Here is a 14,726-nt window from a genome sequence, read left to right as displayed (position 1 = left end):
CTCCCCCTTTGCCCCCTCGAATGCTCGCCGGAAAATTCACGTTTCGCCGATTTGCTGGCGCGCAACGCGAAACTTGTCAACGCCGCGAAGATGAAAGGCCTCCACGGGGCGGCGCTTCCCCGAATTTCGCTCGAGCGAACGGTCGAACGATCGGCGTCGATGCTCTCGCGATTGTGCTTTTTATCGGAATTTATTAACGGCGAAAACAGAAGTAAAAGTGAAATTGGAGTAGAGCCCCGCGTGCCGTACATAAATCAAGATGCGATGCTGATTGCTCCTCTCGCTTGAGAAACTCCTGTTAATTGCCCGGCTTTCATGAGCGTAAAAGCAGTAGCAGCGCGATAACGACAAGGGGGTGGGGGAAGTCGACAATAATATTCGGCATGTAACAAGGTGGAGAGTGAGCCTTAAATATTATAGGTAAAGGTGTATAGTTGAGCGTTGGCCAAGAGATCGAGCGCGCGTCCCCTCCCCCGCTGTCTCGCTCTCTCTCTGTCTCTGTCTCGGAGTGGCCGAGCTCTGTGTTGGAAGAAAGAGCGAGCTGTGTGTGTGTGCAGACGGCGCAGCGCCTCAGTCGCGCATCGGCGCTTGGCGGCTTCACAAGCCGTCCAATGTTTTAAATTGAAATTCGCTCGTACTTTTTTTTTCCCATCTGTTTATCACTGTTTTTTATTTATTTATTTTTATTTTTTTTATTTTTCTGGGGGAAACTTTACGCTTGGTGTGCTAAGTGCGTCATTGCTGTTCCTCGTCGCCGGCGCCGTTTAGATGCTGATGTGCAATGTGCTAGTGTATGTAGTTGTATAGTCGGTGACACGGAGAGAGACGGAAGAGAGGATACGTTGGGATCGGCAAAAGGTAAAGATTCATTGATCGGAAATTTTCCTAGGAGAGAGAGCGAGAGAGCACGTGTTTTCCATGCCAACAAAGGCACAAAGAGAGTCCTACAAGAGAGAAAGAGAGAGAGAGAGAGACAGAGAGAGATGCAGAAGCCGGTCAGAGAGAGAGAGAGAGGCTTCCTCCAGGCGGCCGCCAGTTTCTCACGCCTCGAGAGCTCTATGTATCCGAGTTGCAATGCTGTTGATGCTCTCTTTCCCCCCTCCCCCCGCCCCACTTTCCGCGAGGATGAGTCTTCCCCCGAAGAGCGAATTTTTCGCCGCTCAACAGGTGTTCGCGCGCGCCGAACAAGACGTTGCGCTCGTTATTTCGGTGAGGAGCACATTTTAATCTGCCGCTCGTGGCACGATGCTAATGACGGATTTCTAGCGAATCGGCCTGAATATTGCTTGCGCGCAAATTACTCTTAACGCCATCCAGCTCGGTCGGGAGGCTCTGAATTTCATCCGACTGGGCGCGGAGACGAAACGCCCTTCGCGGCGTGCAATCGCGTCCTGCGGCGCGCCTGTTGCGTAATTTCGCGAATCCCCTCGCGGACGCGCCGCAGATGAGAACGACAAAAAATTACTTTATAAGCTTCCGACGACGTACGGACATCTTGGTCGGTGATGCACGCGCGTCGACGGTCAACCTATCGACTTTTTTCCTTTTCGCCGGGACCTTCGACAGACTAGATGAGAAAAATGCTGACTAACGCACCATTAGCCTACGTGTGCTCGTGTGATATGGTTCTTTTTCCGGTTTTTCGACGAGCTTTCCCGTCTGTGCGTGCGGTCCATCCAAAATTTCTTCGTTATTTACTCGATAGGCCAACGGCTTTTTTTCTTCTGTCTTCGATGCAGCTTTATTCGATTTTTAAATCGATCTATTTTTTGTCTCTTTTTTCTTCTTCCTTTTTTTTGGATTCGTGGGTGTTCCAATACATATTCGTTTCCCTCCTAATAAGCGGTGAGTTTTCTTTTTTCGCGCGATGAATACTCATTGGCAAGAATTTTTCCACTGAACCCGATTGCAGGTGATGAAACCTCCTGTTGCGTTCATTGAAGAAGAAAAAAAAAAAACAGCCGAGCTAAGCGTAAGTTTGAAATGAATGGCATACTTTGCTTAGATGGTCGAATAAGTGTTATGAATTGTATTATTATTATCTCGCTCGGGAGATCTCATTACGCTTCTGTGGCGCAAAATTTAAAAGCTACCGAAGTTCGTTCGCCTCTCGCGCGTATACGTACGTCCACTAAAGAACTCCACCGCTGCCAATTTATTATCCATCTCGGATCGTAAAAGCGCTTTTTTTTCTTTCGCCGTGCGTTATCGGGCTGCTTATTTACGAGCGTGACTCACGGCGTGTAGGTGACATAAAAAGCAGATTGCCTGTGGTCGGCCGCTTATCTATTCATAATGCTACCAATCGCTCGGATTTTCCACGGCGAGCAGAAAAAACGCTCTCGTAAATGCCTGCCAGACGGCCATTTTTCGCGAAAGCTATACGCGGCAAAATCCTCCAATAACCGTTATCAACACCTGGGCGGTCTGCGTAACACAGCGGCAACAGCAACGGCGGCGGCGGCGGCGGCGGTAGCAGCAGCAGCAGTGGCAGCAGCAGCAGCAGAAGCAGCAGCAGCAGCAGCAGCTTTCTTGGCATTAACTTCCAGCCGACTGATTTTTGCAGCAGCAGCACTCCTCGGGAATCATCGGTTGTCTGTCTGCTGCTCCACCGCTGTCCTTCTTTTTCATCCTTCTCGCTCTTCTCCTTTCGCGCGCTATCCGCTTAACGTCGAAGAAACGCGAGGCATTTTTGAGAACTGCCGTATACCTGAAGCATTCCACTCGACGAGGAATTAGACGAATCTTCATGCGCGGATTAGGCGTTTACGTCGCGAGACTTGGAAACAAAAGAATGCCGGAGCCCCTCCCCCCTCCCACCATTGCCCACTCCATCCTTTTTTCAGTATAAAACTGAAGCTCGCATACGCGGCAGGTGTTGCGCGCGGGCATTAACTTATGGCGGCCAGAGAGAGAGAGAGAGAGAGAAAATGATCCCTTCAGCTGCTGCCGTCGTATAACCTTGGCGGTGGCGCGGGGAATCCGAAGGATGTTTAGCCGGAGGGTTTTCTGCTGAGATATACTGTAACGGTGCCTTCGTAATTCCAATGGCGGATATATCGTATGACTTTTTTTTCTTCGAAGACCAAGGGAATGACGAAAAGTTGCGATTGTATAATGTCGTGCTCGGGACAATGAACGTGGAGTCCGGTCGCTGTATATAAAATATCGCGGCTAGTCAGTATCATAAGTCCCGGCGTTTCTTTGTTTCGACGCTTAATTCATTTCGCAGTAATATCCTCGACTTTCGATTGATCTACGCGGGCCACTTCGTTCGCTCTTCATTACCATCGGCTCGTGGAATGACCGATCAAACGATCGAAGGCTCATCCGCGTAGGAGATTAGAGACACTTGCACTTTTACGCGAGAGCTGAACGCGATAATTTCGCCGCGACAGTGGAAAGACTTGTGTGCGCATCCTCGTATTTTCTTATTTCTTCGAGAGGCTTACGTCAGATTTAATGGAGCGTAAGCGCGATGACGTTATTAAGGCGAGCAGGGATTTCTAATGCCAATGAAACTTTCGAAAAATATTCAGCGAGAAAATGGCGGAATCAATGTCCGTAAGGTCGCATTAGCTTCGGACCGAAAAGCAAGGAATCTTATCTAATATAAAGAAGCGCAATGTTCGCATAGAAACCCGATCACAACCTCATGAATACTCATTCACGCTGTAAGGCATGAATGAGAGATCGTTCGTTCATAAATCTCACGCAAACACACGTGTGTTTGAATATTCCAGTTTCTTTTTTTCTTTTCTCTCTCTCTCTCTCTCTCTCTCTCTTTGCGTCGATACAGGCATTGCCAAAAGAGGAAGTTGCCAGCGGGATTATTAATGCTCGAATGGGACTTTTCTCCATTCAACGGTATTATTGGCCTTTTCGAATGGAAAATGCGCGCGGCGATTGTCTCTGGCAGTGCGCATGCGAAATGTATTTTCACGCATCGACGTACGTAAGGAGCGCGCCACTTTGTTCGTCATCGGCAAAGATCGAATTGCAAGACGAATCCCCGCGGATGCATTCAAGCGGTCGTATGGCAGCAGGGAGAGCGCGCATCGACTCCGCACGCGGCTGGCGATCATCGAACGCTCTCCAACTGCCTCAAACGAGCTCCGACGCGCGGCGCGCCATTCGATCGAATTCGAACGCAGACGAACGGGGCAAGGTTGCGCCGTCGAACAAAGAGCCTCCAGCTTCCGACGCTATCGCCGGTACGGAGAGAGAGTCGCTTGCGTCGTCGGCCACATCTCGTCACTCGAAAGCAAAAGCCAATTGAAAGCTTTGACCCAGTGAAGGAGGAGAGCGCGTGCAAAAATAGCACCGTTACCGCGCACGGCGGCTGGCGCGAGGAGTTGCCAAGCGGTAAATCGACTCACCCCCTTCCTCCTAATTACTAATTAACGAGGCTCGCTTGCGCGAGCAGAGCCGAGCTTCGCGCGCGCGTCTCGTTATACGCGACGCGCCGATGAACTTAACGGTCGATCACTCCGCCACCGAGAGAATCCTCGTTCTCACGCGCTACTCTCCTCTGCCTCGCTCGCCAAACCCAAACTTTACGAGACGCCTAGCGTTCGTTCTTCATTTATTTATTTACTTTTTGTTGCGTTCTTTTTTGTTTTTATTTTTTCTTTTCATCGGTTTCACATCGGCGGGGAAGCCTAAGCTAATTCGAATTTTTCGCGACAACTCGCTTGCGCGATAATAAGCACGATCGAGCGAGCTAAACAGCCTTCAGGCAAATAGCGTATTTCGCAGCTGCGAGTCGCACGAACGTATACATAAAGTTCACTCGTCGCTCAATAAAAGATGTGCGCACGAGATAAAAAGAAGAAGCGCGGCAAAAATCTCAAATTCTCGTCGAAAGTACAGAGAGAGAGAAAGAGAGAGAGAGAGAGAGAGAGAAAGACGATGACGACGATGCCAGATAAGCTTCTCTCTTCTTGTATCCTCCTATATCCGGTCGGCTCGTCGTTGTCGTCGTCTTAGCGGCCGTATAATTTTCAAGTCATCTTTTTTTTTTGTTTTCTTGCGTAAAGAAAGCAAAGGATTGTTTGTGCATAAGACGGTGAAAGTGTAAGCGGAGGAACGCATTATTTTTTATTACGAATTTTATAATGACAAAAATTCTGGCGAGTTGTGTTGTTCAGAGTAAGGCGACAAGCTAAATTTATCCCGGTGCAACGAGAATGCACTTGGAAAGTGAGTCAAAATTCCATAATTAACTCTCACGCTCTTTGCGGTCCTAGTAAAGGATTTTGCGTGTGAAATTGGGTTCAATGCCGCGAATTTTAAGCGAATTGTACTCGACTTATGCGGTTTTTACGATGCGCCATTGTTGCCTGGTCGCGAGTTTAAATAACAGATGTGATGACTAATTGGATAATGGGTATAGCGTTTTAATAATTCGATGATTTACATAAACTATACCCACTAAATATTCTTGTTTAATCAGAGCTTCTACAAAAATTTGATCTAAATAGAAAATCGATACACTATCGACAATGAAAAATGCAAAATGAAAATCGGATTTCACTGGTATAAATGCGTTGATCGAAAGGAAACGCATTCCAAATAAGTCTTTTGTTGAACGCGACTGTCCCATAGACCTATTACACACTCGAACAATCCAATAAAGTAAATTGCACGCTAGCTCAAATAGACCTGCTTGCTCTGGTCTTGGCGCGCGAGTTCCGTTATTTACAACTCGCGGGAGAGAGAGAGAGAGAGAGAGAGAGAGAATTACGTCACATTTGCATGAAAAAAAAAATTGGCGACTCGCGTCGAACAATAAACCGCTGCGATTATTACGTGTCGAAGGTATACACAGAAGAGAATGTCGCACGCGCGTATTTCATACACATACCCATAAGAGAGGAAATCTGTCGATACTTTCTCTACGTGCACGTGGCTGGGACGTAGACGAAACCCGCATTTGTTCTCTTTCGATTCGGCGATATTGCGCGACTCGCTTTTGTATTCGTATAATACGCTCGCTTCGTTCAATTGACCGTCGTTGCGCTTGTCTCTTTCTTTTGCTCCGAGAAGAGATACGTCGCGTAACATTACGCACGCGCGCGCGCGACGCGAATCGAGCGGCGAATCGAGCGGCGAATCGAGCGGCGAGGAAGGTGACGAGCGTTTGACAGCGAAGCCTCCCTCGCGCATTAATCCTGTTAGCATCGGCTGTCCTATGCGTCTCGATGATATTACGACGGCGCGCGTACGCACGGAAAACTAGGCGTCTCGGCGTTGAGAGCCGCGTCCGCGGAATGCCAATGAGAAGAGCGCGAGGGGACGCCGCGAGTCGCTCGCGGAAAGTGAAATTCCGACGACGGGGCTAAATTTAGCTCGGTCGGCCCGCAATCCCGGCGCAATTAGCAACGCTAGTCAATTGCTCTCAGCATTACAAGATAAGAACTTCATCTCGCGCCGAGAAAAGGAGAAACGCGGAGAATCCGGACGCGGCGTCAATCCGAAAATCAGCATAACCGACATGCCGACGCATCAGCAGCTCGGGGGATAAGGCCGAGAGAGCGAGCAGTATCAAACAAACGCGCTTCGGCTCGGCAAAATGTTAACTGTCAAACTGCCCCGCCGAGACATCGAACGTATTTGCTCGGTCTCGCGTCTTTGCCGCGGGGATGCGGGGCGCGCGCTTGCTCCGGGGCCGACTGGTTAAAGGAATGCCAGCGCGAAGAACTCGTCCTTGTGTGACGAGCGGACGGCCGTGAGGGCTCCGCGGCGGCGACGGCGGCTGCGGCGGCGAATTAATGCAACGTCTCGCTGTCTCATTATCGCTCTGGCCCACGGGGCGCCGCTAATTACTTTCCCTCCGCGATTAGCTATTCGCGCCGCCGCGAAAAGTGAAAATGATTGGCACGCGACGGCCGGCGGCTCTCTCTCGCGCGCACTCTTTTTCGTCCTCGCGCGGGGACGCTTTATCCGATCGACCGCTCCGGGCTGGCAAATGGAAACCGGGGGAGCGTCATTAGCGTTAATTAGCTTGCTACCGCCGACGCGACCGCATTATGCGCGCCGATTGATCAGTCGCGGAGTAGCGCGTACGTAGACGTCGAATTAAGACGCGCGATCGCTCGCCAAATGTCGCTCTAGAGCTTTTTACGGGCAATCGACCCGTAAAGGCTTTTCGGGAAGGAAGGAGCCGTCGTCTAATTACCCGCGGCGCGTGGGTATGGAAACGGAAAGTTCGCCCGTCGTTATAAATTTCACCCGCGACGCCGCACTGCCAAGGACATACATTTTCAAGTGGCAAGGGTATATCGCGCGTGCATCGCCGATCATTGTCGTAGTCGTCGTCGTCGTCGCCGGGCGGTTCGGAGGTGAAAGTCGATGCCGCTGCTGGTTTTTTCCCTTGCCATTGTGTTCGGATACTCATTGGCACTCTTTGTCTCTCTCTCCCTCTCTCTCTCTCTCTCTCTCTCTCTCTCTCTCTCTCTCTCTCTCTCTCTCTCTCTCACTTGCGGGGGCCTTATTTCTCACTCAGACGACACGCGAAATCAATTTCACTTTTACCGATTTTTTATGCACACACGCGCGCGGCTGGAGTGAAAGGGGGATGTCTAATGAAAATTTAAGATAAGACACGTCAAGACATACACACACAGATATCTTAACTAGCCGAGTATTGAAAAAGAGAGACAATCGATTGCTTCTTCTTTTCGTCGGGGGAAGAGGATGAACGAACTTTTCTAAATGGGAAAGTGTACACGGAAAGATTTCACTGTGTCTCCATGCGCTAAAAGTTCAGTGACTTGTCGAAAATATTGTCCGATCGTGTCTTTGATCTTTCAACGATGATTAAATTGGAAAAACTAAGATCGCTTATTGCGCTGTTTTCACGGAACGTACTTTGATTGATAATCGATTGTTGCATATGTGAAGAACATTCAAACAAACAATGACACATCTCCGTACAATAGACGAGAGAGACAGGGATAATGATTTTACGAAAGTCAGCGTCATTACATGAAAGACACATCAATAAACTGCGCGGCGACGATGAAGAAATCGAATATAAAAAGATCGGCATCTTCTTCTTTCTGATCCCACTCATCGGCGATTATGACACTTTGGTCGTCGACTTCCTTTTGCGACCACTCCTTGCCGGCGTGTCGCCATGCACACGCCCTACAAGGGTTGCAATTTACGTAAAATACAATTGCAAGAGAGATGAAAAAAGCTGTGGTGGCTTTGTCCTTCGATTATGATTCACTTTGGTGTGATTACGTAAAAGAATGCTCATTTTTTCTTTACGAACGTGTGAAATTTTACATAAAAGGTGTACACATTGCCATTGTTGAGTCACGATGCTTTCATTTTTTTTTTTTCGTTTATTTTTATTTTTTACCTTTATTGACGGAGGTGTGATATTTTAACTATCCGCAATCTGCGATATTGTAAGTAGCTAACGCATTGAGTATTTGAATTGTACTCCGTGTTCGTTCGCGAAACTGGAACAAAGGGGCTGCTACAATTTTCATATTACACGTATCCTGGATATTTTTTTGCAGGCGCCTATAAATATTTGATCTTGATTGTGTGTTTAAAAGAGAGAGAGAGAGAGAGAGAGAGAGAGAGAGAGAGAGAGAGAAATGCAAAGTGCAAAAAGGTGTGAAATAGTACTTGAGCGATTCCTTTTTGTGCAAATATACACGAGAGGTAATTGTTTTCGGTAGTCGTAAATATTAATAGGCTGATAATTTTACTAGACCCGAGTGCATTTCAAATAACGCCTGCGTATGCGATAACTTTTCTTTAGGAAAATGCAGGCACGAAAGATACATTTCGATCGCAACAAAACCGTCGGTGTATTAGATATAATCGTTACCAATATGTCAAGAATTCATGCCTCATTAGAATAATTGCTTGGCACAAACATATTTTTCTCCCGGCGGAAGCATAACTTTTTAGGCTTTGAAATTTGAAATACGCGCGCATAATTTGTCGAAGGCCGTATGGCTCTTCTTCCGCGGCAAACGCATAAATCATTAAAAGGCCGGGGCAGCCTAACAAGATGCAAGAATTCGAAAATTTTCGAAGCATGCGCCAAAACGATAAAAAAGCAAGCCTTTCTCTCTCTCTCTCTCTCTCTAGCGTTTGCAACACGTACACACATATACACACACAAAGGCCGGCTCTCAACAAAAGCCAAGAGAGTCAATCTCCTTGTCCAAAAAAAGCAGAGAGAGCGCATGAATAATTTTTCTCGCAAAAAGAAAAGCCGATTAGAGGGTTTTCAGCTGGTGCTCGCGCGCGAGCGAGCGAGGACCAAGGTGAAAGTATTAAAGGCGTGCGATGACCTTCGGAGATGAAACTGTAACCTTAGATCCACGCTTCTCTCTCTCTCTCTCTCTCTCTCTCTCTCTCTCTCTCCCCGTTTAATTCGCGACGTGACACTTTTAAGCACTGAATGCAGCTTCCGTTTGATATGTATGCGAGCTGGGGGACCTGGGGGACAGAGAGAAGAGAAAACTGCTGCTGCATGTATTCCGAACGTCGCGCTGGCTTTTAGAAATCTTAGACTTTTATTTGGAGGATGTCGAGCGAGCTCGTTTCAGAAATAAATAGCTAGGGTCCTCCGGCGAAGCGACGCCAACGAGTTGTGCAAAGGGCATCGATGACGACGTTATACTTGTCACTGGAGAAAAAGCCAACGCGCAGCCGGTGAGAACAAAGTAGAGAAATCTCGGCTGCCGAATAAAGTAGCGTTGCATTGAAAATATGTCCCTTGCGATAATATCGGGTGGTCCGGATGCTGCGTTCCATAACGAAGAAATCGATTGAAAATTATAAGTGTGCGTGCGCGCGTCTGAAAATTCACGAATCAACCCGAGCGAACATTTTTGCACGGGGAACTCGCAGACGATTACATAAAAAAAACGTCGACGCATTTCCTCTGGCGATTACGTGAAAGAGGACAGATTGGTAATTACGACATGCCCTTTGGAAGAACACGCGAGCTTCCTTGTTCCTCTCTCTACACGGATATCCAAATTTTTCGCGCGAGAGAGAAACCAGAGCGCAAGGAGAAAATTGTCTTTTGCCGTACAACATCGTGAGATCCTTTCTCGCGTGTTCGCCCGTCGTAGTGGAAATGTCATCTCAATGGTTGCGCAAGCAGTCAGTGACAAAATGAAAATTTCGCTTGCCCGTGCGCGCTCCTTCGGCCGTTTCCAAACGATCGTGTGGGAAGACTTTTGCCCGTCGTTACGCGGGACAGAATATGCAGAAACGCGCGTGGCTTTTGACAGCTCGCACTCGTCTCTCTCGAGATGCCTTGCGTCCTCTTGATGGCGATGACGCGCGATTTCGTGGTTACGATACGTTCGCAAATCGACGGTGCGCGCCAACTAAGAAGCGCGAGCACGCGCTTCGAAATCGGCCTAATCGATGGCTTTGTTTTCGTTGCAGGTACGTACACCGTCAGCGAACGCTCAGCTGTCCCGGTGCGACCCACGTGAGTATAGAGCCACCATCGTCGTCCATTCCCCTCGAAAAAAAAAGGTCCCCTTGCAGCTGGTACCTGCCTGAGAAAGAAAAAAAATCACCGACATCCGCAGTAGGGCTTCGTGCGAGCAATTACAGCATCTCCGAGCTTAAAAGACTGCTCCGTTCCATTGGCAATCTGCGCACGGCAAACAGTAAAAATTGCGCCGATTGCACTTCTCGCTCGTTCTTCCCACGCTTCGCGCCGTTTAAACGCTTTGCCCTCGAACTTCTCTCCTCGAAGGAGAGAAATGCATTTTAAGCGATGCGGAACGACGAGCAGCTCCCTACCTTCTCTCTCTGTGATGTAGGCATGTAAGAGAGAGAAAGAGAGAGAGAGAGAGAGAGAGAGAGAGAGAGAGAGAGAGAGAGAAACGTATACACACCACGACTTACTGACCTCTCTCTCTCTTGTTTTTCGGTTAACATGTAAATTCGAAGCTTAGACGGGGCATCTAGAACGAAGGTTAGATGGTAATCTTTATCGATCGTTATCTCCGCATAACTATCGGGACTTTATAGATGTCTGTATGCGAATGCTCGAGCTGAAATTGTAACAAACACAAGAGAGAAAGTTTTTATAGTCTCTCCTTTACTTTGACTTTTGTTGTTGCAGTTGTTTCAGCAAAACAAAGAGTGCAAATTATATAAAATTTACGTTTTATTGGCGCTCGATGGAAATAAACAACATGCCGAACAATGGAATTACGCAAATTAGATTCTTAGTTGCGTTAATTTTAGTTGATTATGATGGAACTGCGGTAAATGCACTGCGAAAATTAGCAGTCATAAATATCTAAGCTACCGAGATAAGTATCGAGAGAAAAATCGCAGCATCCGCGTCAATTCCCGACGTTAAAAAAAGGCATAATCATCGCCACATCACGACCGAAGCCCTTCAGCACTCAGCAAAGAATCAAAAGCATCGCTCGTGAGAAAAAAAGAAAGAGAAAAAGAAAGAGAAAAGGAAAAAGCGCATTCTAATTAAGCGCGAAACAATTTTTGCCCAACAGCTTGCCAGCAGCAGCAGGCAGCAGCACTTGGCAGTCATCGCTCGCCGCTGCTCGAAGGTTGCAGCTCGGCGCGCCGGTACTTACGTATGTAGAGCGACTTACGCGCGCATTCCGTGCATTCCGCGCTCGCGCGCTGCGGTGTTCGGAGTTTTGTTCTCAAAAGCGAGCGCTGCTGCCGCGATTTCCGTAATAGACACGCGCGAAACGAGAGGTTTTTACTTCTCTCTCGTCTCCCCTATCCGCCGGCCCTTTTTTTTCTCTTTTATTTTTTTTTAATGAGGTGAATGGGCGACGAGATGAATTATATTTGTGGTTGCTGATGATGATTCATCGATGAGTTGACGGCGAAGAGTTTATAAGCCTCTTTCGCGGATTACTCACAATGGGATGTATTGTGAGAAATATACTGTGGATCGCTAAGAAGATAGATTGCTCTTTTTTTTTTAATTTATTTATTGTCGTTCTGGTATTGACGGAGGGAACACAACTCGCGTGCTATTGCGCAGATTACTGGTTATCTCGTGCATTATGATTTCATCGTCTGCCGCTCGAGGAAAAGCTCATTTTGCATTTTACGCGTTTTATTTGCATGGAAAAATGTATAAATAATGGAGCTGTGCGTACTGAAGTATCGCGAACTCACTGCGTTGCGATAGCAACGCTGTGTATTGCGAATCTCATTAGCATTTTTCCGTGCTATCCCTTTCGATTTCGATGAAATCGAAACTTTTTTTTATTCTTACATTCGTTTTTGTTTCGTTCTTTTTTTGCTTTATTGTTCATTTATATTCATATCCTTCATGTTATTTTCAAGGAAGTTTCTCCCGTTTAATAAATAAAAAAAATCCCTACTTCTTTGGCGCGAAAAGATGATGAAATATGAAGTTTGCATCGGAACGAGCTATTAAGTCTAGAAGCTTCATAATATTTATGCGATTCGCGATGAATCATGTCGACGTCTAATCGAAGATAGAAACGGTTCTGATTAGCGCACCCAGTGCAATGCCGATATCGCTTTGTTTCGTCGAGGGCGACCGCGCACTCCGAATGCCTTCGATTTATCGTAGCAGAAAGACGTTTTCACCAGAGCAACTTTTTCGAGTATCGACAAAACAGCCTTGGTCGCCGAGCAATTTGCGCGCCCGGAAATTAACTCAACTTCTGTTTCTCAAGCATTTCTCTTATGACATCGGCAGCCGGCGGCAGCAGCCGGCCGTTTCCATAAGGGCTTTCACACGATCTGGGATCTGGGTTCTAGTTCGAGCGATTTTTGCATCTAACGCAAGCTCGGTGTCCTACGTGTTTCTCCTCGTCAGGCTCATATCCGAGAATGTCTTGCAAGTTGCTTCTACGGAGATGGAAGGGCACATTGATCTCATTTCGAAATAACATATGTTCAGCTACACGGTATGGGAAATTGTATTTAGAAATAAAATCATAACACTTTATGGGATCATTATAATATTTTGTTTTTACATTACTCAATTTTTGGTGAAATTTAATTTTCGCTAGAAATGGATGTTGTCGAGCGAAGGCTTCATAGCGTTACTCGATTCTTTTCTTTTGACATTTCCATATGTTTGCTGGAATCTTGATAAATTATCATGCCGGACGTATGAATTATCAGCAATTAGGTGGGCGAAAAGTTGGGTGTATTATACTTAACAAGATTACACGATAATCCTAATTCTTAAAGACCGCTGTGAAGTTTACTCCGAGGTCTTGCTTGACATGCTCTGTTACTAATTACTGAAATCTTTTTAAATACACAAAGACGTTGCTAAACCAGTGCTCTCCAGAAGTCGTTTCTCTCCACTTGACAATTTTAAATCTAGGCAATGCAAACTCGCCGAGAAACTTGGTTAGGCCGTCGCAGTACTCGCAGATCGCTGAAGATAATATGAGTAATCAAGCAAAACAAGAGCAGCCTCACCGCTCGGCTTTTGCGCTGGAACTTTACTCAGATCGTGTAAAAGCCCTAAACGTTTTTCTCGAAATGTCTGCCCTTATCTCGCTCGGAGTCACGTCCAAGTAAGTCCCCTTTCTCGACTTTGAAGAGAGAAAAAAAGGCTTCCCTATCTGTATCTCTCTCTCTCTCCCTCTCTCTCCCTTTCTCTCTCTCTCTCTCTCGCGTCGTCGTCTTCTTCTCCTTCTTTACTCAGGGATCGCGATGGCATTCCTGTACACTTCCTACTTACCTGAGGTGAGTCACTGCTTGTGCAGAGAAAGACCGAAACCGACACACAAAAGCGAGCTCGCGTACTTTCTAATGAGACTCGTACGTTTTTTCGCTACCGTAAAAAAAATGTGTTTGCGAAAATTTTGGTTTTTTTTTGCGTATTAAAGGATTACAGCCGACGACGACGATGATGATGGTATATACACTCCTCGGTTAACCGGTTGTCCATATATCGTCTTTTATCTGCGGAGCCTCTATTTATAGACTAAATACGCCGTGCGCAAGAGCTTGGATAATGTTATACATCACGCGCTCCAGCTAACGACAATTAGTATAGGTGGTGGGTGCTTTGGCGGCTTGCAAGCTTCCAGCGATTGTTTTTTTCGGGCTTTCGCGATGAAATATTGAATGACAGTTTTGTTGAAATTTGTGCAGATGGCGGGTGGAAAATTTCAAAATACGCCTATGTCTTTCCTTTTTCTCAAGCGATACGCTACGATTCAATTTTTGTTTGGACAGGCGCCATTTCAATGCGCTTTGATAAAGCTTGCGCGATTCCGTATTAAAAGTAAGAAGAAGACCTGTAACAGACATGTTTTAATAAGCGCAAGGAAATAATATCTGGTTTGCTTAGAATCAATAGTTGGATAGTTCTGCGTGAAGGTTTGATTCTATTTTCCGTGGTTGCATATTTACATCGCAGTAAAAAATATATGATTGATAGATACGAGCAAGAGGAATATTTCCCATCGGCCAAGATTAATGAATTCCAGGCGCATTATCGTAACAGTCAATCCGCGGTGGAATTGAAGATGGCAAGTGAATAATTTTACTTTCAGTCTTCCTTTTTTTCTCTCTCTCTCTCTCTCTCTCTCTCTCTCTTCCCGCGCGCGCGTTGCCGAGCCTCGCGCGATCGTAAAATCACAAAGCGCTCGTAAACTCCACGGCTGCGCCGTAAATCCTTGGGTGATAAAACAATATGATAAACGCGATTGAACCGGCAATACTTGCATCTTCGTTTGACC

At 46.8% G+C, this 14,726-nt stretch overlaps 1 protein-coding gene across 1 annotated transcript in view; it reads left to right on the top strand.

Moving 5' to 3' along the window:
- Positions 1–591: 591 nt before the first annotated feature.
- Positions 592–14,726, top strand: part of LOC131669034 (protein Shroom) — a 66,767-nt gene continuing 52,632 nt past the window's right edge. Inside the window, exon 1 of the mRNA XM_058943598.1 lies at positions 592–858. The gene's annotated coding sequence lies outside the window, so the exon portion shown is untranslated. The remainder of the gene's footprint in view (positions 859–14,726) is intronic.

Source organism: Phymastichus coffea, unplaced genomic scaffold (genome assembly GCF_024137745.1).
Source record: "Phymastichus coffea isolate CEN01 unplaced genomic scaffold, Cenicafe_Pcof_1.1 PCOF00086, whole genome shotgun sequence".
NCBI lineage: Eukaryota > Metazoa > Arthropoda > Insecta > Hymenoptera > Eulophidae > Phymastichus > Phymastichus coffea.
Note: the sequence above shows the minus strand (reverse complement) of the source record. Positions and strands in the feature narration are given on the sequence as shown.